General features: G+C 41.9%; 1 pseudogene across 1 annotated transcript in view; it reads right to left on the bottom strand.

Annotated features, from left to right (window-relative positions):
* Positions 1-1,691: 1,691 nt before the first annotated feature.
* The window catches only part of LOC311133393 (bis(5'-adenosyl)-triphosphatase-like), a 305,091-nt pseudogene continuing 284,005 nt past the window's right edge, over positions 1,692-22,777 (bottom strand). The window contains exon 5 of the transcript in view: positions 1,692-1,793. The product of the transcript in view is annotated as a bis(5'-adenosyl)-triphosphatase-like (transcript). The remainder of the gene's footprint in view (positions 1,794-22,777) is intronic.

The raw sequence follows: 22,777 nt of genomic DNA, 5'->3' as shown, positions 1-22,777 counted from the left end.
GCAAAGGGTCTGAATACGTTTCTAAATAAGGTATTTCTGTTTCTGGTTATATATTTGCTAAAATTATTAAAAACCTGTTTTTGGTTTGTCATTATGGGGTATTGTGTGTAGATTGATGAGGAACATTTTTTATTTAAACAATTTTAGAATATGGCTGTAACGTAACAAAATGTGGAAAAAGGGAACGGGTCTGAATATTTTCCAAATGCACTGTACATATCGCAAAATTATTTTGGACAATATTATATCAATACTTTGACTCCAAGTATCGGTTTCTAAATATATTTTATAATATTTTTTGCTAGCTAGCGCTAGTCAGCTGTACCTGCGCTAAAACTCCAGTATTGCTCATCCTCGCTTGTTCGCCATATTATTTTTAATTAGTGAGCCAACATGTTCTTAGCACTTTTATTTCCATGACTAATCAAAAATCATTTTCTGATGCTTCTCAAGTACACGTCTATAGTGTCCAAAAGATTTGACCTACAAACTATTATGACCACTTTATGGAAAGTGGAGACTCTCACGAACTCAATGGTGTTCTCCGGGACTCATCTGAAGGTAACCGGTACCGGTTAAAAAAACAAATGTAAGTATGAAGGTAGTATCGTGCCTACCCCAAAAAAGGGGTTAAATATGTGTTACAAGTTTTGTAATATCTCCTAGATTTAGGACAGACACGTCACCCCCCCCCCCCCCCCCACACACCCCACAAAGACCAGGGAGGTTTTCCAATGCCTCGCATTGGTAGATGGGTAAAATGAATAAAATAATATTGTAAAAATCCCTTTGAGCATGGTGAAGTTATTATTTACACTTTGGATGGTGTATCAATACACCCAGTCACTACAAGGATACAGGTGTCATTCCTAACTCAGTTGCCGGAAAGGAAGGAAACCGCTCAGGGATTTCACAATACTAACCTAATTGGCAAAGTGAAAAGAAGGAAGCCTGTTCAGAATCAAAAATATTCCAAAACATGCATCCTGTTTGCAATAAGGCAGTAAAGTAAAACTACAAAAGAAATTGCAAAGAAATTAACTATGTCCTGAATACAAAGCGTTATGTTTGGGGCAAATCCAACACAACACATCACTGAGTACTATTCTTCATATTTTCAAGCATGGTGGTGGCTGCATAATGTTATGGGTATGCTTGTCATCGGCAAAGACTGGGGAGTTTTTAATGATAAAAATAAAAGGAATAGAGCTAAGCACAGACATAATCATAGAGGAAAACCTGGCTCAGTCTGCTTTCCAAATGACACTTGGAGACAAATGCACCTTTCAGCAGGACATTGTAACACAACAAAATGGGGAAAAAGTCAAGGGGTGTGAATACTAGAGTGAGCAATATGTTCCCATATAGAACACATACTGTATTTCTGCCCAACGTAGGCATGATGTATATTCTGATGTCTCACCGACATCTTCCTAATGTGTAAATGCTCTCCAAACGACATATTCCGCACGCACTTTGAAAGGTCGGCCAAAGGTGTGCTTGTTATCTGGGTTTGGAACATCAAATCACAATAGAATCACAGTATTGAATTGCAATACATATAGAATCGTGAGAATCGCAATACATATCGTATTGGCACCTAAGTATCGCGATAATGTCATATTGTGAGGTCCCTAGCAATTCCCAGCCCTAATTATACAAATACTTAAAGAGGGTCTTTACCGGAGAGTTTAGCTCAACTGTTTCCTCAGATCGAAGGGCTCTGCAGCCATCTCCTCCTCTGTTCTCCACTTGGAGGGGACATCCTCATTCTCACGGTCATGCTTCTGGAGCTGCACATCACATAGTCCATTACTTTACTTTACTTACAGTCTACTACACAGAGGCTATTAGTTCATGAACAAGCACCTGTATGCCCAGACATACCTGCACGTATGCACACACATAGTCAACTGTTTACATTAGTAACTGGAGGGAGAAAGTAACCAAATGTGCCTTTGAAAATGAATATGCACCAGTGAATAAAAAACTGTTTCAATGTAGCAGAACAAACAAAGCTGTTGACCGGGGGTTAGTAGAAACATTAGCACCTGATAGTCTATATGCACCTGATTGTGCCACCAGATTGTAGAATATAAAAGATGGATGCCCAGGGGAACTGGGGAACTGGTGAAATTCCATGAAATGCATAAAACAAAAACAACAACAACCTCACCCCTCATTTAGTCTTTTCAGACACAAGCAGAGTTGACGTCTGAAATAGAAATGTCTTGCCCTTCCAACAATGCAAACAAAAGGGACCCATTATGGTTAATTGAGTATAGACATGGCGGGGAAAAAGTGTGACTGTGACACATTCTAACAGCCATGCCTTTTGTTGCTGTTTTTGTACCATACAGAGATTTAGAGGGAAACAATGTACTCCATCACACCAATGTCTCCCCCAGGACAGAGGGGCTGACAGGCTGGTAAACCTGATGCAATACATACCCTCTCCTAACCATAACAGCCACAACAGCAGGGGGTGGTTTTAACTGCTAAGGCTCCACATTGGGATCTGTCACATGTGGCTATTGTTAAGATGATGTTAAATTGCAGGGAAGCCCTCAAGGCTAGTATACAGTGTTCAGAATGAGATGTCGTACAAGCCACACTAAATACATAAATATAAAAAGTGCAGAATGCTTGCACTGGTTGGTGATATTGCTTTTTATGTCCTTGAGTTATTTTCACAGGACATCTAATGTCTGTGGCTTGCTTTGTTAGAGCAGGTAAAAAACTATGCCATAAAAATACCCACCAGTTGCAGATACCTAACAGCGAGGCACAGAAGAGAGGGATGTTTTATGTTCTCAGAGAGCGAGGCAGTAAATTATTCAACATGTGATAGATTTCAATTTTCCCCCGCTCCCTCTCTAAACCGTCTGGAAGCTAAAACACCAAGGGGTCATTATTTCAATACATTGTCTCCTTCCAACACTGACAAGCGCTGTTCTGTTTTGTTCCATATCCTTTTTTGGAAGATCCGCAACAGAATATGACCCTGGCTTGAAAGCTTGTCAGATTTGGTCCTGTAGAAAGCAGGGGATGGCCCGTTGGAACATGTGGACATGGGGGTCATCGCACTTGGGCCCTTGGGAGCCATGGTGGCCTCTCTGCTAGGCTAGGCTGTACCCTTTGCCTGTTGATGTGGGTTATCTAGGACCACACCAAGACACTGCTCAAACCCCAGCCAAGCCTTATCTCAGCCCATCACACTGTATTAGGATCTAGTCCATTTACCCCACAGGACATTGTTACAGCAACTGGACGATTACATTTTGTTGGGAAGGAGTTAGGGGTGGTAGTAGTGTATTTCAAGCGTACATCAACATTGTATTTCGCTGTAAGCAACGGAATGGGGGAAGGAGAGATATGTATTTCTGATGTAGAAGCTTTTCTTTTTCTGGTAGAAAATTAATCCACAGTAAGATGAATTGCACACAGTTTAGTAAGGCATAGTTAACTTATCAAAGATTTAAAATGCATACAGTAAGTCACATAATTTGTCCCAAATTGATTTTCATGGGGGAAATTACATATTTATGGAGCTCAAATATATTGGGTCCTTGCAACACAAAATACCAGCTGACACCTCAGATTATGTAATTAGAGACACTATTATGGCAATTTAGCCCTGAGCTGGTGAATAGCCTCTAAACATTTGCTTGGGCATCAGACATCATATCATATCAAGGCAAAACACTTTTTTCTCTAAAATAGTTTTGCAGTAAGTAACCATGGGCAATTTTAAACAAAAATAGGCCTACATTTTTCTCCTTTCACTTAACAGTGTTGATCCATGGGGCAAACATATTTTGAGTAAAAGCTGAATTGACAGCAGCAGGGAGAACTGGAGGATTGCAGAACAATTGCCAATAGCATGCAAATGTAATCATGTAATATTAACAAATACTTGTCTTTGTCTTTATCTGAATCATCATCAGGCTCATCAAGACTTAATTAAGTATTTTTGTTTTCCATCTAAAATCTACCCACACAAATGCTAACGCAACAACTGTTATGTAATTGAAATTTGCAGTACTAATTGTGTCTTTGAGAAAATACAAAGCACCTAAAGGAAGAGACATTCCTTCAAGGACCAAAGTAAGACACATCAACTTTTTTTGCTACTAAAGTATGGAATGGGATATAGCCCTCATACTGTATCTCTTCTTGGCATTGGTTTACCCATTATGTTGTAAAGTGTCTCCATCATACAACTTCAGTTCTTCATAGCTCATTATACTGTTGAAAACAAGTTCCTTCACTTGCAGATTATAACACCTCAGCATGGCTATAGGAAACAGCAGCACAATTAGCAGCACGGTGAGTGTCTGTGAATGATTCTCAGTGTGTTTGTGTGTGTGTGCGCGCATGTGTTTCTATACAGTACCAGTGAAAAGTTTGGACACACCTACTCATTCAAGGGTTTTTCGTTATTTTGACTATTTTCTACATTGTAGAATAATAGTGAAGACATAAAAACTATGAAATAACACATATGGAATCATGGAGTAACCAAAAAAGTAAACAATTAAAAATATATTTTATATTTGAGATTCTTCAAAGTAGCCACCCTTTGCCTTGATGACAACTTTGCACACTCTTGGCATTCTCTCAACCAGCTTCATGAGGAATGCTTTTCCAACAGTCTTGAAAGAGTTCCCACCTATGCTGAACACTTGCTGGCTGCACCCCCACACCATCACACCTCCTCCTCCATGCTTCACAGTGGGAACCACACATGCGGAGATCATCCGTTCACCTACTCTGCGTCTCACAAAGACACGGCGGTTGGAACCAAAAATCTCACATTTGGACTCATCAGACCAAAGGACAGATTTCCAACGGTCTAATGTCCATTGCTCGTGTTTCTTGGCCCAAGCAAGTCTCTTCTTCTTATTGGTGTCCTTTAGTAGTGGTTTCTTTGCAGCAATGCGACCATGAAGGACTGATTCACGCAGCATCCTCTGAACAGTTGATGTTGAGATGTGTCTGTTACTTGAACTCTGTGAAGCATTTATTTGGGCTGCAATCTGATGTGAAGTTAACTATAATGAACTTACCCTCTGCAGCAGGTCTTCCAATCCTGTGGCGGTCCTCATGAGAGCCAGTTTCATCATAGCGCTTGATGGTTGCTGCGACTGCACTTGAAGAAACGTTCAAAGTTCTTGACATTTTCCAGATTGAGTGACCTTCATGTCTTAAAGTAATGATGGACTGTCATTTCTCTTTGCTTATTTGAGCTGTTCTTGCCATAATATGTACTTGGTCTTTTACCAAATAGGGCTATCTTCTGTATACCCCCCCCCCCCCCCCACACACCTTGTCACAACACAACTGATTGGCTCAAACACATTAAGATGGAAATAAATTCCACCAATTAACTTTTAACAAGGCACACCTGTTAATTGAAATGCATTCCAGGTGACTACCTCATGAAGCTGGTTGAGAGAATGCCAAGAGTGTGCAAAGCTGTCATCAAGGGTGGCTACTTCGAAGAACCTCAAATATAAAACATATTTTGATTTGTTTAACACCTTTTTTGTTTTTGGTTACTACATGATTCCATATGTGTTATTGCATAGTTTTGATGTCTTCACTATTATTCTACAATGTAGAAAATAGTAAAAATTAAGAAAAACCCTTGAATGAGTAGGTGTGTCCAAACTTTTGACTGGTACTGCATGTGTATCATGCATGTAGAGCGGGTGGGTTGGTCTCCCTGCTGTGTCTCGGAGAGAAGGGAAAGCTGATCCCCTTGTGTCCTCACTAGCAACTGTGCAGAGGTAGATAGACTAATTGGAGTAATCAAGGTGACAGACAGTGACACATTCAATACTGCCTTGCACACTCTTGCCTGCATCTAGCTGATCTGGGTTGTAATCATTAGTCCAAACAGAGTTTCTATTGGACAAATTCAGGTAGTTCCCTCCCTGTTTCGTTCCGTTTGCTTCCTTTTTAAGAAACGTATTGCAACAGAATCGACGTAACTAATTGACAACTGATCACCCGCACACACTGTTCACTTTCATAGCAGCCACACAGCATCATCACTTTGGACTTCAGTGCACAACACAACAGCTGTCTGTGACCAGGCACAATAACCTCTTCAAGCCAAACCTTCATACCATAACCACTAACAGCTATACAGCCTAGCTACATCATTGTCACCATATTAACATTATAGTCAACAAACTAGAACTAACGTGTTAGTAAAAACACAATCCAATTCATGTGTACAATCACACAGTACAGTGTAAAGCAAGCAGTGGCAATAAATTAATAAAACCGAAAGCTTACTTTGACTTGGAAGAGTTGCAGTGTTGGATAGCCTTAGCCAGCTAGCTAACATAAATAGCATTCCTCTCTGTTTGAGTCAGGTTGTTGAGTATGCTAAATTAGTTGCATTAGCTAAGTAAGTGAAAGGTAAACTAAGACAAAGAAATACAACAACATTTATTTAGCACTCTCTCTCTTTTTGCTTCTTAATATTTTAAGAAATTAATTAACTGTTGTCTTTCTCTCTCTTTGAGTCATCTACTCACCACACTTTATGCACTGCAGTGCTAGCTAGCTTTAGCGTATGCTTTCAGTACTAGATTAATTATCTGATCCTTTGATTGGATGGACAACATGTTAGTTCATACTGCAAGAGCTCTAATAGGTTGGACATCCTCCGGAAGTAAATACTGTGTAAGTCTATGGAAGGGAGTGAGAACCAGGAGTCTCCTAGGTTTTGTATTGAAGTCAATGTTCCCAGAGGAGGACGGAAAATAGCTATCCTCCAGCTACACCATGCTGCTATCATAGAGGGTGCTGTTGAGGCTACTGTGGACCTTCACTGCAAAACAGTGTGTTTAAATCAGTTATTTGGTGACGTGAATATATTTAGTATAGTTTTATCTAAAAAATAATAACTTTCTAAACGTTTCACTATTTTTATTTTTGTGAAATTCACTGAGTAGTATGGTCCTATACACTGAGCAAGATGTCCAAACACGTACCGGTGTGTGTGTGTGTGTGTGTGTGTTCCTCTCCCTAAGGACTTGTGTTAACCTCTTTAGGACAGCCCCACTTCTCAGTAGTGAGTCTGAGAATGTAGACACAGAAACCCTGCTAATTCTGTTAGTGACAAACGTTCCCATGAATAATATCTGGTACTCCCTGTATATAGTTTCATTCTTGTGTATTTTATTCCATGTGTTCATTTTTAATACTAATTTTATTTTTATTAATATGCATCGTTGGGAAGGTCTAGTAAGCATTTCTTTGAGTTTCTTTTTTTATTTAACTAGGCAAGTCAGTTAACAACATATTCTTATTTACAATGACGGCCTACCAAAAGGCAAAAGTCCTCCTGCGGGGACGGGGGCTGGGATTAAAAATTAAAAATTAAATAAAAATATAGGACAAAACACACATCACGACAAGAAAGACACCACAACACTACACAAAGAGAGACCTAAGACAACAACATAACATGGCAGCAGCACATGACAACACAGCATAGTACCAACACAACATGACAACAACAAGGTAGCAACGCAACATAGCAGCAGCACAACATGGTAGCAGCACAAAACATGGTACAAACATTATTGGGCACAGACAACAGCACAAATGGCAAGAAGGTAGAGACAACAATACATCACGCGAAGCAGCCACAACTGTCAGTAAGAATGTCTTTGAATGAAGAGATGGAGAAAAAACTGTCCAGTTTGAGTGTTTTTTGCAGCTCGTTCCAGTCGCTAGCTGCTGCAAACTGAAAAGAGGAGTGACAAAGGGATGTGTGTGCTTTGGGGACCTTTAACCGAATGTGACTGACAGAATGGGTATTGTATGTGGAGGATGAGGGCTGCAGTAGGTATCTCAGATAGGGGGGAGTGAGGCCTATTTCACTTTAAAATCTATACCCGTTGTAGTCGGCGCATGTGACAAATACAATTTGATTGGATTTTGATTTGATACTAATGCTAGAGAAGTGACTCACAACATGGCCACAACACTCACATGTCAGGTCGTCTGTACAATAATTACAGTACAGTAGCTGGCTAGCTGTCTCACAGTGTGTCAAGGAGCTCACACAGCAACTGTCTGTTCACATTGGTGGGAGCAGCATGTGTGAATTGTCCCCCCATGGCGCCTTTTAATGTATCAATTTCTGCCCTTATTAAAGACAGTGGAGCCAAGGAATATAATGGGTTTTGTTGGAGCTCCTTGACATTTAACACAGCACTCTAGTAAATGGAGACAGACCTCTGCTATCAGCATAGCTCTTCACTATGGGACCCTGACATACATGCGATGGCATTACAATGTCACACTAGAGGTCATCTGATAATTATGTGTGAACAAAAGGACTTCAGAGGACGAGCCTTTGTTCTCAGCACGAAGACAGCCTCCTCATTAAATTGTCACACCCAATTTCCTCATAAATGGACATTTGTGGAATTCAAATTCCTCTGGGTGCATCCAGGGTTCTGAATAAATAGGGAAAACTGGATTTTTTCAGGAACATATGTCAATACAGAGAATGCACAATAATACATTGTAAGGTATTCTTATAATATCCCTTAAAATATGCTTGAAGTAAATTCAGTATCCGGACCTCATCATCCCCTGTAAAATTCAAAGATCTAAACATTTCAAATTGTTTAATTCAAATATATAGTTATGTTTATTGAGTAATTGATAATTAATGGTTCCTGTCAGTCTCCCATTGAACCTCAGAGACCATGATAGAAATGACAGCTGCAAGTGCATATCTTTTAATCTCCACTGATAATTACCAATGACAATCAGCTTCTGCAAGACACATTCCCATGAATCTAATTAACTGAAACCTGATAAAGTATTTTGTTTGTATTTTTAACAGGGTGGATGGTGATTTCATGTGAGATGACTACTGTAGCTCACCTCTTGAACTGTTACAGTAAATTTCACTCCTAACTCTCTTCGATCGATTCAAATATGTTGTGTTTTCAGGATATGTTCGGATACATTGGTATTACAAATCGGACTATTGGCAGCTTATTTAAAACATTTGGCAATGATTTTGGTTGTTGTGTTAAAATACTACACAGAATCCGCTAATTTAATCAAAGTGCCACCCTTTGCCTTGATGACAACTTTGCACACGGATGGTAGACAAACTGCCAAAATCATAATTATAAACTGGGTGGTTTGAGCCCTGAATGCTGATTGGCTGAAAGCCGTAATACAGTGGGGAAAAAAAGTATTTAGTCAGCCACCAATTGTGCAAGTTCTCCCACTTAAAAAGATGAGAGAGGCCTGTAATTTTCATCATAGGTACACGTCAACTATGACAGACAAATTGAGAAAAAAATTCTCCAGAAAATCACATTGTAGGATTTTTAATGAATTTATTTGTAAATTATGGTGGAAAATAAGTATTTGGTCACCTACAAACAAGCAAGATTTCTGGCTCTCACAGACCTGTAACTTCTTCTTTAAGAGGCTCCTCTGTCCTCCACTCGTTACCTGTATTAATGGCACCTGTTTGAACTTGTTATCAGTATAAAAGACACCTGTCCACAACCTCAAACAGTCACACTCCAAACTCCACTATGGCCAAGACCAAAGAGCTGTCAAAGGACACCAGAAACAAAATTGTAGACCTGCACCAGGCTGGGAAGACTGAATCTGCAATAGGTAAGCAGCTTGGTTTGAAGAAATCAACTGTGGGAGCAATTATTAGGAAATGGAAGACATACAAGACCACTGATAATCTCCCTCGATCTGGGGCTCCACGCAAGATCTCACCCCGTGAGGTCAAAATGATCACAAGAACGGTGAGCAAAAATCCCAGAACCACACGGGGGGACCTAGTGAATGACCTGCAGAGAGCTGGGACCAAAGTAACAAAGCCTACCATCAGTAACACACTACGCCGCCAGGGACTCAAATCCTGCAGTGCCAGACGTGTCCCCCTGCTTAAGCCAGTACATGTCCAGGCCCGTCTGAAGTTTGCTAGAGTGCATTTGGATGATCCAGAAGAGGATTGGGAGAATGTCACATGGTCAGATGAAACCAAAATATAACTTTTTGGTAAAAACTCAACTCGTCGTGTTTGGAGGACAAAGAATGCTGACTTGCATCCAAAGAACACCATACCTACTGTGAAGCATGGGTGTGGAAACATCATGCTTTGGGACCAGGATGACTGATCCGTGTAAAGGAAAGAATGAATGGGGCCATGTATCGTGAGATTTTGAGTGAAAACCTCCTTCCATCAGCAAGGGCATTGAAGATGAAACGTGGCTGGGTCTTTCAGCATGACAATGATCCCAAACACACCGCCCGGGCAACGAAGGAGTGGCTTCGTAAGAAGCATTTCAAGGTCCTGGAGTGGCCTAACCAGTCTCCAGATCTCAACCCCATAGAAAATCTTTGGAGGGAGTTGAAAGTCCATGTTGCCCAGCGACAGCCCCAAAACATCACTGCTCTAGAGGAGATCTGCATGGAGGAATGGGCCAAAATACCAGCAACAGTGTGTGAAAACCTTGTGAAGACTTACAGAAAACGTTTGACCTGTTTCATTGCCAACAAAGGGTATATAACAAAGTATTGAGAAACTTTTGTTATTGACCAAATACTTATTTTCCACCATAATTTGCAAATAAATTCATAAAAAATCCTACAATGTGATTTTCTGGATTTTTTTTCCTAATTTTGTCCGTCATAGTTGACGTGTACCTGTGATGAAAATTACAGGCCTCTCTCATCTTTTTAAGTGGGAGAACTTGCACAATTGGTGGCTGACTCAATACTTTTTTCCCCCACTGTATACAGTGCCTTCGGAAAGTATTCAGATCCCTTGAATTTTTTGTTAGGTTACAGCCTTATTGTAAAATTAAATTGTTTTTTTTCCCCTCATCAATCTTCACACAATACCCCATAATGACAAAGCAAAAACAGGTTTTTAGACATTTTTGCCAAGTTATAAAAAATAAAAACCGGAAATATCACATTTACATACAAGTATTCAGACCCTTTACTCAGTACTTTGTTGAAGCACCTTTGGCAGCGATTACAGCCTCAAGTATTCTTGGGTATAACGCTACAAGCTTGGCACACCTGTATTTGGGGAGTTTCTCCCATTCTTCTCTGCGTTGTTGCACAGCTATTTTCAGAAAATCAACCTGACTAGTCTCCCTGCCCTTCTCCCCCGATTGCTCAGTTTGGCCAGGTGGCCAGATCTTGGAAGAGTCTTGATGGTTTCAAACTTCTTCAATTTAAGAATGATGGAGGCCACTGTGTTCTTGGGGACCTCCAATGCTGCAGAATTGTTTTGGTATGCTTCCCCAGATCTGTGCCTCAACACAATCCTGTCTTGGAGCTCTACGGACAATTCCTTTGACCTCATTGGTTGGTTTTTGCTCTGACATGCATTGTCAACTGTGGGACCTTATAAAGACAGGTGTGTGCCTTTCCAATTTTTTTTTTACATTTTACATTTTTAGTCATTTAGCAGACGCTCTTATCCAGAGCGACTTACAGTTAGTGAGTGCATACATTATTATTATTTTTTTTTTTCATACTGGCCCCCCATGGGAAACAAACCCACATCCCTGCCGGCCATTCCCTCCCCTACCCTGGACGACGCTGGGCCAATTGTGCGCCGCCCCATGGGTCTCCCGGTCACGGCCGGCTACGACAGAGCCTGGATTCGAAACAGGATCTCTAGTGGCACAGCTAGCACTGCGATGCAGTGCCTTAGACCACTGCGCCACTCGGGAGTTAATCATGTCCAACCAATTGAATTTACCACAGGTGGATTCCAATCAAGTTGTAGAAACATCTCAAGGATGATCAATAGAAACAGGATGCACCTGAGCTCAATTTCAAGTCTCATAGCAAAGGGTCTGAATACTTATGTAAATAAACCTAACCTGTTTTTGCTTCGTCATTATGGGGTATTGTGTGTAGATTGCTGAGGATTTGTATTTATTGAATCCATTTTAGAATAATGCTGTAACGTACCAAATGTGGAAAATCAGATCATATACCACAGGTATGACAAAACATAATTTTTTACTGCTCTAATTGGTAACCAGTTTATAATAGCATTAAGGCACCTCGGGGGATTGTGGTATATTGCCAATATACCACGGCTAAGGGCTGTATCCAGGCACTACGCGTTGCGTTGTGCATAAGAACAGCCCTTAGCCGTGGTAGATTGGCCATATACCACACCCCCTCGGGCCTTATTGCTTAATTATAGCCTGAACCATATTCGTACTGTTTGCTATCAAGACAGTTATAGTAGGCGTGACAGGATGTAGAAAGCACATCAAACTACATTTTAAGTTAACATTAGACAATGTGTTTGGGAACCACAGAAGTAGAGTGTAACACAAGAAGCTGCACTATGGGATTTAGCCTTGCGAAACAGTGAATGCTGGCCCACTCAAGTAGAGCATATCATAGACAATAACTTTGGAGACAGAGAGGGTCCACTTCAGAACAGAAGTAGAATGATTTATTTAACTGTACCATAGGGTTTTATTACAACAAGGGAAAATTGTATGAAAGCCACAAAACGTAAACACTACGTACAATAGGATTCATGGAAGATATAAAACAAAAGGAGACATTTAAAATATGAATGATAATGAACTTACAGAACTAGGCTAGATATAGTTGCCGAGGGCAAGTATATTACACATTTCCTCCAAACCATAAAATGTTAATTGCACTGCCTCCTTGAATGATGTGAGCTGGTGGCTACTGGTAGGAGTCAGTGTGGCAGCATGGGGCCAGCAGTGTCGGATAATAGTATACTGAAGCCTCTTACAGACATACAGTATATTTTTCTGCATTTCACAACTAACATCAGTTTTGTGCATAGAACTTCCAAACTGTCCAACATATTTTAAATGAATATCCTATTATAGCAACCATATTCTATTAGTCAGTTGGTGGTTTGAACAAAGTGTGTACAGCGCTGTACATACAAATGGCATTCAAAGATTAAGATTCTATCCCTAATGTATTGTTCCAAGGTTCACTGATTCTGCCTTCTGTTTGACAGTCACATCTTCTGGCCAACAGTAAAAACCCAGAAGAGAATTTCACACAACCACAGTAAGAACAGATTGCCCTAGCTTATCTCCTCCTGTCCTCCCTCTGTGGCAGAAGCCATCTTGATGGCATGTAAAAACATTTTAGCAGCTGGTGCGGTAATTACCCAACAAAAATAATATTCCCCAGATTTGATAAAATACCCTTTTTCTGACAGGCTGTCAAACACGTGCCTCTATTCTCAGACACACTGATTAAGCTCGAGAGGTTTCTTGATGCAGACCCATCAGACATTCGAGAGAACAGACACAGAGATCCTATTGGCTGACTTCTTGGCCACCCTCTCCGCACGCTCGTGTCCTCCCCTGCTGAGACCGCCACAGGAGGAACTTAGAGCACGGCCTGTCTTTGGGATAAACCAGATTTAATTTGTGATCTCAGGTTCAGGGTAAAGACTGCACCCAAAGGACAGTAGAACACAGTCACATGATACCAGGGAGAGGGCTGCTCAGACACCCATGAGACAGCGGGTGTGTGTAAGGCTGGGGAGGAGAAGACATGGCACTGGTAATGATTACCCTGGTGAGATGTTCCAAATTTGGTTTATTCGCGTAATCTCAGAATACAGTTGTTGCGAATACAATGGTCTTCTGCAATGCACTGTAGGCCTATGTACTGTATTGGAGGTGAAAAGACCCTGATAGTATAGCTCTGTATGAGGCCATAAAAAGAGTGTATAGCTCTTTTAGAACAATCAGGGATCCACCTCAAAGTAAAGCAGGTAATATATATTGCAAGCAGAGAGAGGAATTTGACATTTTCTCTTGTGCGGACTCTGTGTCATGGCACATGCAGGGCAGGACCCCATAAAATGTAAATAAGTCAGACAGTACATGCTTTCATTAAGCACTAACCTCAGGGTGAGTCAACCATGGTTTTACCAGAGAGGAGTCCATAAAGAGCCATCTATAGAAACTGTATGTCCTATATGGGCACAGGCCCATGCAGGGCCCTGCACTATAGCCTGTCAAATGGAAATTTGAGCAGATTCCCAAATTAGACTGGTTGACTTAAAGAGATGACACCTGGGCTGTCCATCAAACTGCTGAGCGACATGACTTGTCTATCCTTCTCTTGTTCCATCCTTCATTGTCTCTTCTACAATTACAATGTGTCTCTTACTGTGTCCTCCCTGATTCCTTGTTCATTCTGTTGGTGATGCTGAAATACTGTATACGTTAATGTACATGGCTTTGCACCTTGAGTCACAACACCCTCTCAACAGTCATATAAGCGTACAAGTTTACCTTATCATGAGGGACATGCTCCACACCATGTAATTACTTTTTGCTTGATTGAAAGTCGCTACTTTTTTCCCATAACCGCAGGGTAGACCTGGTGTATTTCATAGTTTAATTACATTTTTTTAATGACTTTTCCAATATAAGAAAAGTTACTGTTTAAAGTACTGATGTGATTAACTTACACATCCACACACAGTTCTATTGTTTTTAACACAGAAAAGTAATAGCCTACTGTTAAATAATAGATTCATGTTAACTATATGTTCAGTTTGAATAGAACAAGCATTGCGTCAAGCACACTGAGACCAGTGGTGTAGTGGAGGCTATATACAGGTTTACCTTTCACTTACTTAGCTAATGCAGTCAATTCTGCCTACTTAGAATTCCTCTCTGTTTGAGTCAGGTTGTTATTTATGTTAGCTAGCTGGCTAAGGCAATCCAACACTGCAACTCTTGCAAGTCAAGGTAAGCTTTCAGTTTTGTTAATTTACTGCCACCGGGGCCCGCCGGTGTAACTGCTGTAAACTGTACTGTGTGATTGTACACATGGATTGTATGTTTATTAAAACATTAGTTCTAGTTTGTTGACTATAATGTTAATATGGTGACAACGATGTAGCTAGGCTGTATAGCTGTTAGCGGTTATGGTATGAAGGTTTGGCTTGGAGAGGTTATTGTGCCTGGTCACAGACAGCTGTTGTGTTGTGCACTGAAGTCCAAAGTGATGATGCTGTGTGGCTGCTATGAAAGTGAACAGTGTGTGCGGGTGATCAGGGGTCTATTAGTTACGCTGATTCTGTTGTAAAGCGTTTCTTAAAAGGAAGCAAACGAAACGAAACGGGAGGGACCTACCTGAATTTGTCCAATAGAAACTCTCGTTTTAGTTGCACAACTGAATGTTTTACAACTGTTTGGACTAATGATCACACCCCAGATAAGCTAGATGCAGGCAAGAGTGTGCAAGGCGGTATTGAATGTGTCACTGTCTGTCATCTTGAATATATGCACGCGATGGCGCACGTTGGGTGAATGGAATATGAATGACAGTCATTCAATATGCAATAATAGAAATAAGGCCATGCTCATAAAAATAAAAATAAATCCTTCATAATCTTTAATGGTTCCACTTGTGATTTCTACCAGTAAATGCTAACTAAGACAAAAATGGGTTGCAAACCAGGTATTGAAAAAGTTTGATATGAAGTCTTGGTTGAATCTTTGTGATGCGCTATTCAGTCATCATGCGCTGTTTGAATGAACATTTCTAAAGGCTTTCCCAAAAAACCTTCCCAATTAAATGTTGACTGCAAAGTAGGCCTACCTGGCAGAACAATATCATGATGATTTGTATCAATTGGACGGGCATTTGTTTTGGAAATTCTGCCATCACATGTAGGACATTGTACATGACAGAAAAACTGCTAGCAAAATGGTCTCTTGCTAGGGACACAATTGAATTAAAGGACAACTACAACCTCCCGAAAATGTTTTTTTTTCATTTTTCCCAGACCTAAACAATTGTTTTCTCGATGTGTTTAAGCATTGTTTTTAAATTATAACATCAAATGTTTGTTTTTTTATTAAAAAGTGTGATTTTGTGAGTGAATAGCTACAAAAAACTACTGGAAAACATAGTTCACACAGGGTGCCTTTCCTTCCCCGGGTGGGCCATTAGTGAGATTTTGGGCAGATTTACAGTACACTCACTTCTCCAGGCACCACTACACCACTGTCTGAGACAATACAGTGGCAGTCATGTTAGTCAAAAAATTGTCTGTCAACCCTCTACCCACAGAGGTCTCCCCCTTCAGGCAATCTCTGGCTCACACCCTGACGAGATAACCCATCATTTTGAACTTTTTTAGAAAATCCAGCAGCTCAATTAAACTCCATCAAACGGCATCTCTAAAACCTCTGCCGATTTTATTAATTTATGACTTATTCTTGATGCCCCTTTTTGATGAAAGGGATACAACCCACATGATTACAACATCTGGGATGAATGGTTAAACAGGCACGCCCCATTTGACACATGGTTACAGATTACTATTACCATTTCTTCAGTTACGTAAAGAACGCCACATCTCCCACTGTGGAGACACCATCCTTTTTTTTTTTTGGCATTTGCGTCCCTTGCCTTTGAGAAACACTTTCAAATTACAAATAGTTACACATCATACATGTTTTGTTTATATTGAACTGTTTATCAATGACAAAACATTATGCAAGTCCTTTATACTGCAAATATTTATGTTTATGCATTGTTTAAAGTACTTAGGGTAAACAAATTGGCTTGTCCCAGTAGTGATGTGTAGAGTTGTAGTGACATGTTTGGGGGATTTAGAGATACAGTATCTATCTATTATTTTGAAAGTAAACACAATTATGTAATATATTGTATAGATCAATGAAAACAAAGAATTGTATTTACTATTATATATTTTTCACTAGTATTATGTGTCCCTCGGTTTTTGGTTTTACCGCCTTGAAAATCACTCATTACAAAGATATTCAAGGACCTTGAGCATTCTCTCCAGTGGTAAACTGTTATTGGGGAAGGGGTCTATATTAAAGAAAATTATTAGCTAATCATACACTTTTAGTATGTCATATATTTGAGGATTCCATTGATCATTTCGTGTGTCTTAATCTCTCTTGGACAGATCTATGTAAACATAACTGGTACCATAGATCTTTCGGGAAGGAATGGGATGTGTGGGATAGTGAGCAGCCGCTCCGGTGTTAGAGTTTTTCGTCACTGGTTTTTTGGAGAAATCACGATTTCTCCAGGTGTTAGCATATTTTTTCTTTTGGAAGGGGAGGGGACATTCGGCCCGTAACTTGGGAAGAGAGAGGGTTCCGCTCCTCGTTCCAGTTCCGCTCCTCTTTCTAACATCTCTTCATCTCTTCTCTTAACACGTACAGACCCAGAACTTAATCGAGCAGCTGACCAATTACACAGTACTTTAGTTCTGGGTTAACAGAGATTAGCTGTGTCTAAATCCAAAGTTTCACTTGGTGTTTCTCAATTTACATTCAGGGAAACAACATTGCGAGCAAAATGATTAATAATATTACTTTAGTAAATTATGTTTAAAGGACTGATGACCTTAGATTTGAGTGTTACTACTCCTACTGATGTTTTGAAAGAGTTTATGGCTCATTGACAGGCAAGGACATTACCATTATTTGCCCCACAAAAATGCATATTAAACTCCCGGGACAAAACTTAGTAAACAGAAGTTAGGCATATATGAAGATACACTGTGATCTTAGAATATACAGACAGTAAGCTAATGAGGAGGACTATGCTACTCACTCCCTCATCTTCATGGAGAGTTAGGTCAATTTAATAGTGTGTGTTGGCTGGAGGCCAGCTCTTGTGAGGAGGAGGGATGGGGAAGGGAGGAGAGTGGTCCCTGGACTGGACCCTGTGGATGGTGACAGGGCCTCTCAGTGGACTGCTGGACAATCTGGTGTGTGTCACAACAACCTGCCGCCCTTCTTGGCCCATGAAAACAAATTACTCAGCGTGACAACTTGTCTTGCTCTCCTTTTTTCTCCATCCCTCCCTCTGAGAAGCCAACAGGACAACCTTTCTGGCAGGCTGGTAAATGGGGACAGGGATATAGCTACTTTAGGAACACACAGGTGCTAAATTAGGGCCAGTGCTGGTTCTTGGTGCTCACTTCTCTTTCCACCTTTCAACAAAGAGACCAGAACTGACATGGAAGTTGTGCCATCCTGTGATACCCTTAAGGTCTTAACTCCTGACTTACCTGTGCTGCCCTGCACATCCAATCGTCCTATTTGGCACTTGGGCTGTCTGTTTTCTTCACGTAGAAGGGTAACAATAAAAGTTAAAAAGAAAAAAGAAAAAAGAAATAGATGAAGACAGAGGTCTAAATAGGCTGACTAAAATGGCAGATACACACACACACACAAAATAGATTACATTTTCAACAGCTTGCATTCATACTGGGCCCAATGGGTTGACTGTTTTTCTGAAAGCGCTAAATAAAGGACTGCAAGGGGTTACATCATTCTGAAAATCTATGTTAACCTCCTGCACTTGTAATTTGCATAATAATATAAAACATTTTGCAGGCACAGCTTATACATATTGAAGCACTACTTACGGTTGTGTGGGCACACAGTTTGTAACCTCTTGCTGTACATCAGTGCAGCTGCCTGCCTCCTTATGAGTCAACTTGACATACTTTAGATGATAAAATATTCACATTACCCTATTCAAAAGATATTACAGGGTTCCACCCCAATTTTTTTTATTAGAATCCGATAGAAAATACTATCAGATTTTGGAACCTAGCCTATAGGATTTTATCCTACACGACTGGTTTCAAAATCTGTTAGGATTTTTCTATTGGATTCTTGTATTGGATTCCTATAAGATAGAATCCTATAGGACTCCAATAGAACTGGTTCCAAAATCTGATAGGATTTGTCTGTTGGATTATTTTATTGGAATCCTATAGAATCCTATAAGATAAAATCCTATAGGATTTAATCCCATAGGAGTCCAAGGACTGGTTCCAAAATCTGATAGAATTGAATAACTCTCATATTGCAGTGGTGTGTTGAAGAGGTTGAGGACCTCAGGGAATTATCACTGGTGTGAGTAGGCAAAGAGATGGAGATTGTGCTCCGGAGAGATACGGGAGAGAGACTGTTCCTCAGTTTACTGGTCTTTAATCTTGATTACAGTTTAACATACATTTTCAGGTTTCTGTGCCATATTTAACTGTGAGATTGTCCAATAAAGCTACATAATATCATGTAAAAGGGATGTGTAATTATCCTCAATTCGATGTGGTCAAAACATGAGGTTGTGTAATGTAGTAACGAATACTGTCCACATACAGGAAATTAACCAAAATACAGTGCATTCGGAATGTATTTAGACCCCTTGAATTTTTCCACATTTTGTTACGTTACAGTCTTATTCTAAAATGTATTAAATATTTTAAAAATCCTCATCAATCTACACACAATACCCCATAATGTCATGAACCCTGCGTCCTGAGTCTGTTCCTGCCTGTGTTGCCGTTTTTCTGCTCTGAATCTCCTGTTTCCCGAAGGTTCGTGAACGCACCCTGTCCGGTTGCCGGGCGACGTTGCTAGGCGGGTGATCTCTCGATTACCCGCACCTGCTTCTCATCAGCTTCGGCACACCTGGTCCTGATCATCACCCCTTCATAAGCTCTGACCTGACATCCATTCCCTGCCGGATCGTTAGCCATTAACAGTATGTTTTGCCAGCGTATCAGCCTCTGAGTACTAGCGTTAGTTTTGTTGTTTTTTGCACCTTGTTGACCTGCCTTGTACTTACCTCCGTTTTTTCTGTCTACAGTCATTCTCCCGGAACCTTCACCCAACCCCTGCCGTGCCATCAGTTAATCTGCCACTTCCCCACCACCTACTCATCTCCGCCACCCGCTCCATCTCCTGGATTATTCTGCATCTTTTGAATCTGTAAATAAACACTCACATTCGTTCAACTCACCTTGTCCTGGTCTGCTTCTGGGTTCGGTCTTAGAGAACCGTGACAGAACGATCCGGCCAGAAATGAACCCAGCGGACCTGGACTCTGTTCGCCATGCCATTACCCATCAGGAAATGATGTTGGGACAACACAGCACGGCGCTACAGGAGATAGCGTTGTCGGTTCGGAACTTTTCTACCAGTCTGACGAAGATCCAGGCTCAGCTCAGTTTGCCGGTGGAGAATCCACCACCGGTTTCACCTCTCTCGCCTGCCGCTTCTGGAGCTGTGCCCTTCCGTGAGCCCAAGGTTCCGACGCCTGATAAGTATGAAGGGGATTTGGGAAGATGCCGTTCCTTTCTTATGCAGTGTGGATTAGTGTTCGATCTACAGCCCCACTCTTACGCCACAGACAAGGCTAGGATAGCCTTTGTTATTGAATTGCTGCGTGGTAGAGCCCTGGAGTGGGCTTCAGCCATATGGGAACGAAAGGACACCTGCATGGCGTCATACCAGCAGTTCACGGCAGAGATGAGGAAGCTGTTTGACCATCCAGTCCGAGGTAAGGACGCAGCTAAGCGCCTGTTTTCTCTTCGCCAAGGAACTCGCAGCGTTGCCGACTTCGTAATCGAATTCAGGACATTGGCTGTGGAGAGTGGGTGGAATGAAGAGTCACTGCAAGCGGCCTTTTACCAGGGGCTGTCGGAGCAACTCAAGGATGAGTTGATTTCCTATCCGGAGCCTAGTGACCTGGACAGTTTGGTAGCTTTGTCTATTCGGGTGGATAACAGAGTTCGAGAGAGAAGGAGGGAGAAGCAATGGGGCCCGTCCAATCAATCAGCTTCTCGGTTCCCAGTCGGGTCAGGAGGTGGACCAGAACGCGTCGATCATTGTCCACCACACGGGATTAGTGGAGAGGTCCTGCCTCCAGATTCTGAACCCATGCAAGTGGGGCGGCACGGGTTAACCAAGGAGGAGCGCCAACATAGACGTAAGACCAACCGCTGCCTCTACTGTGGTAGTTCGGGACATTACATCTCCACTTGTTCCCAGCGGCCGTCAAACTGCTCAGCTTGCTAAGTTTGGGAGGACTTTTAGCGAGCCAGTTTCAACCTCTCAATACCCCTGTCAGACCCCGTTTCCCGGCTACCCTCATGAACAGGAATCAGAGTTTAGCGATTAACGCTTTCGTCGATTCAGGTGCCGATGGAAGCTTTATTGATGCCGACGTGGTGGAACAGCTGGGGCTTTCCCAGGAGCGATTACCGGAAGCTATTGAAGCTACCACTCTGAACGGCAGTAGTCTGGCACGTATCACGATGAGGACTGAACCGGTTAAGATGCTGTCGTCAGGGAATCATTCTGAGGTTATCTCATTCTTCATTCTGCCTTCTCCCCATGTTCCTCTGGTCCTTGGATACCCCTGGCTGAAAGAACACAATCCCACGTTCGATTGGGTGACTGGCAAGGTAACTAGTTGGAGCATTGATTGTCATGCTAACTGCCTCAAGACTGCCTGTTCCCATTCTGTTCCCAGTCAGGTTATTGAGGCTAACCCCCCAGATTTGTCCCTGGTTCCCGAAACATATCACGATTTGGGGGAAGTGTTCAGTAAGCAGAGGGCTCTGTCACTCCCTCCCCACCGACCATATGATTGTGCCATAAACCTGTTCCCTGGAGCTGCCTATCCCAAGGGACGGTTATACAGCATCTCCCGACCTGAACGTGAGGCTTTGGAGACCTACATAAAGGAGTCCCTAGCTGCTGGTCTCATTCGTCCCTCATCATCACCCCTGGGGGCAGGATTCTTCTTTGTGAGTAAAAAGGATGGCTCTCTTCGACCTTGTATTGATAATCGGGGGTTGAATGATATCACGGTCAAGAACAAGTATCCCCTGCCCTTGATGAGCTCTGCTTTCGACTCCTTACAGGGTGCTACTGTGTTCACCAAGCTGGACCTACGCAATGCGTATCATCTGGTCCGGATCAGAGAGGGGGACGAGTGGTTGACTTGTTTCAATACACCGATGGGTCATTTCGAGTATCAGGTGATGCCGTTTGGACTGATCAATGCCCCAGCAGTGTTCCAGAGTATGGTGAATGACGTCCTGAGAGATATGATCTGTCTTTTTGTGTTTGTTTACCTGGATGACATTCTAATCTTCTCTAAGGAGCTTTCCAGCCACGTCCAGCATGTCAAGCAGGTTCTGCAGCGATTGTTGGAGAATCGCCTGTTTGTGAAGGCCGAGAAGTGTGAATTTCACGCCCACACTACATCCTTCCTTGGGTACATCATCTCCAGGGGAGAGATTAGGATGGACCAAGAGAAAGTTAGGGCAGTTCTGGATTGGGCCCAGCACGGTACGAGATTGCAGCTCCAGAGGTTTCTGGGGTTTGCGAATTTCTATCGTAGATTTATCCGTGATTACAGCCGTGTGGCCGCTCCTTTAACTGCCCTGACTTCTAGTACCAGAACCTTCAGTTGGAATCCTGAGGCGGACCGAGCATTTCTGGATTTGAAGAGGCGATTCACCAACGCTCCGATTCTCTCTCAACCTGACACTGCTCGTCAGTTTGTCGTTGAAGTGGATGCGTCTGATGTGGGGGTTGGCGCCATCCTGTCCCAGCGATGCTCCACTGACGGTAAACTCCATCCCTGCGCCTACTACTCTCGTCGTCTTTCGTCTGCGGAGAGGAACTACGATGTGGGTAACCGGGAGCTCCTCGCGGTGAAACTTGCCTTGGAGGAGTGGCGCCACTGGTTGGAGAGGGCGGAGCAACCGTTTGTTGTCTGGACTGACCACAAGAATCTTGCTTACGTGCAATCGGCTAAACGTCTCAACTCCCGTCAGGCCAGGTGGTCGTTGTTTTTTGGACGCTATAATTTTTCCTTGACGTTCCGACCGGGGTCTAAGAACGGC

This window comes from Coregonus lavaretus (genome assembly GCF_964263955.1).
Source record: "Coregonus lavaretus genome assembly, chromosome: 8".
NCBI classification, from domain to species: domain Eukaryota; kingdom Metazoa; phylum Chordata; class Actinopteri; order Salmoniformes; family Salmonidae; genus Coregonus; species Coregonus lavaretus.
This window is presented reverse-complemented; position numbering and strand designations above follow the sequence as displayed.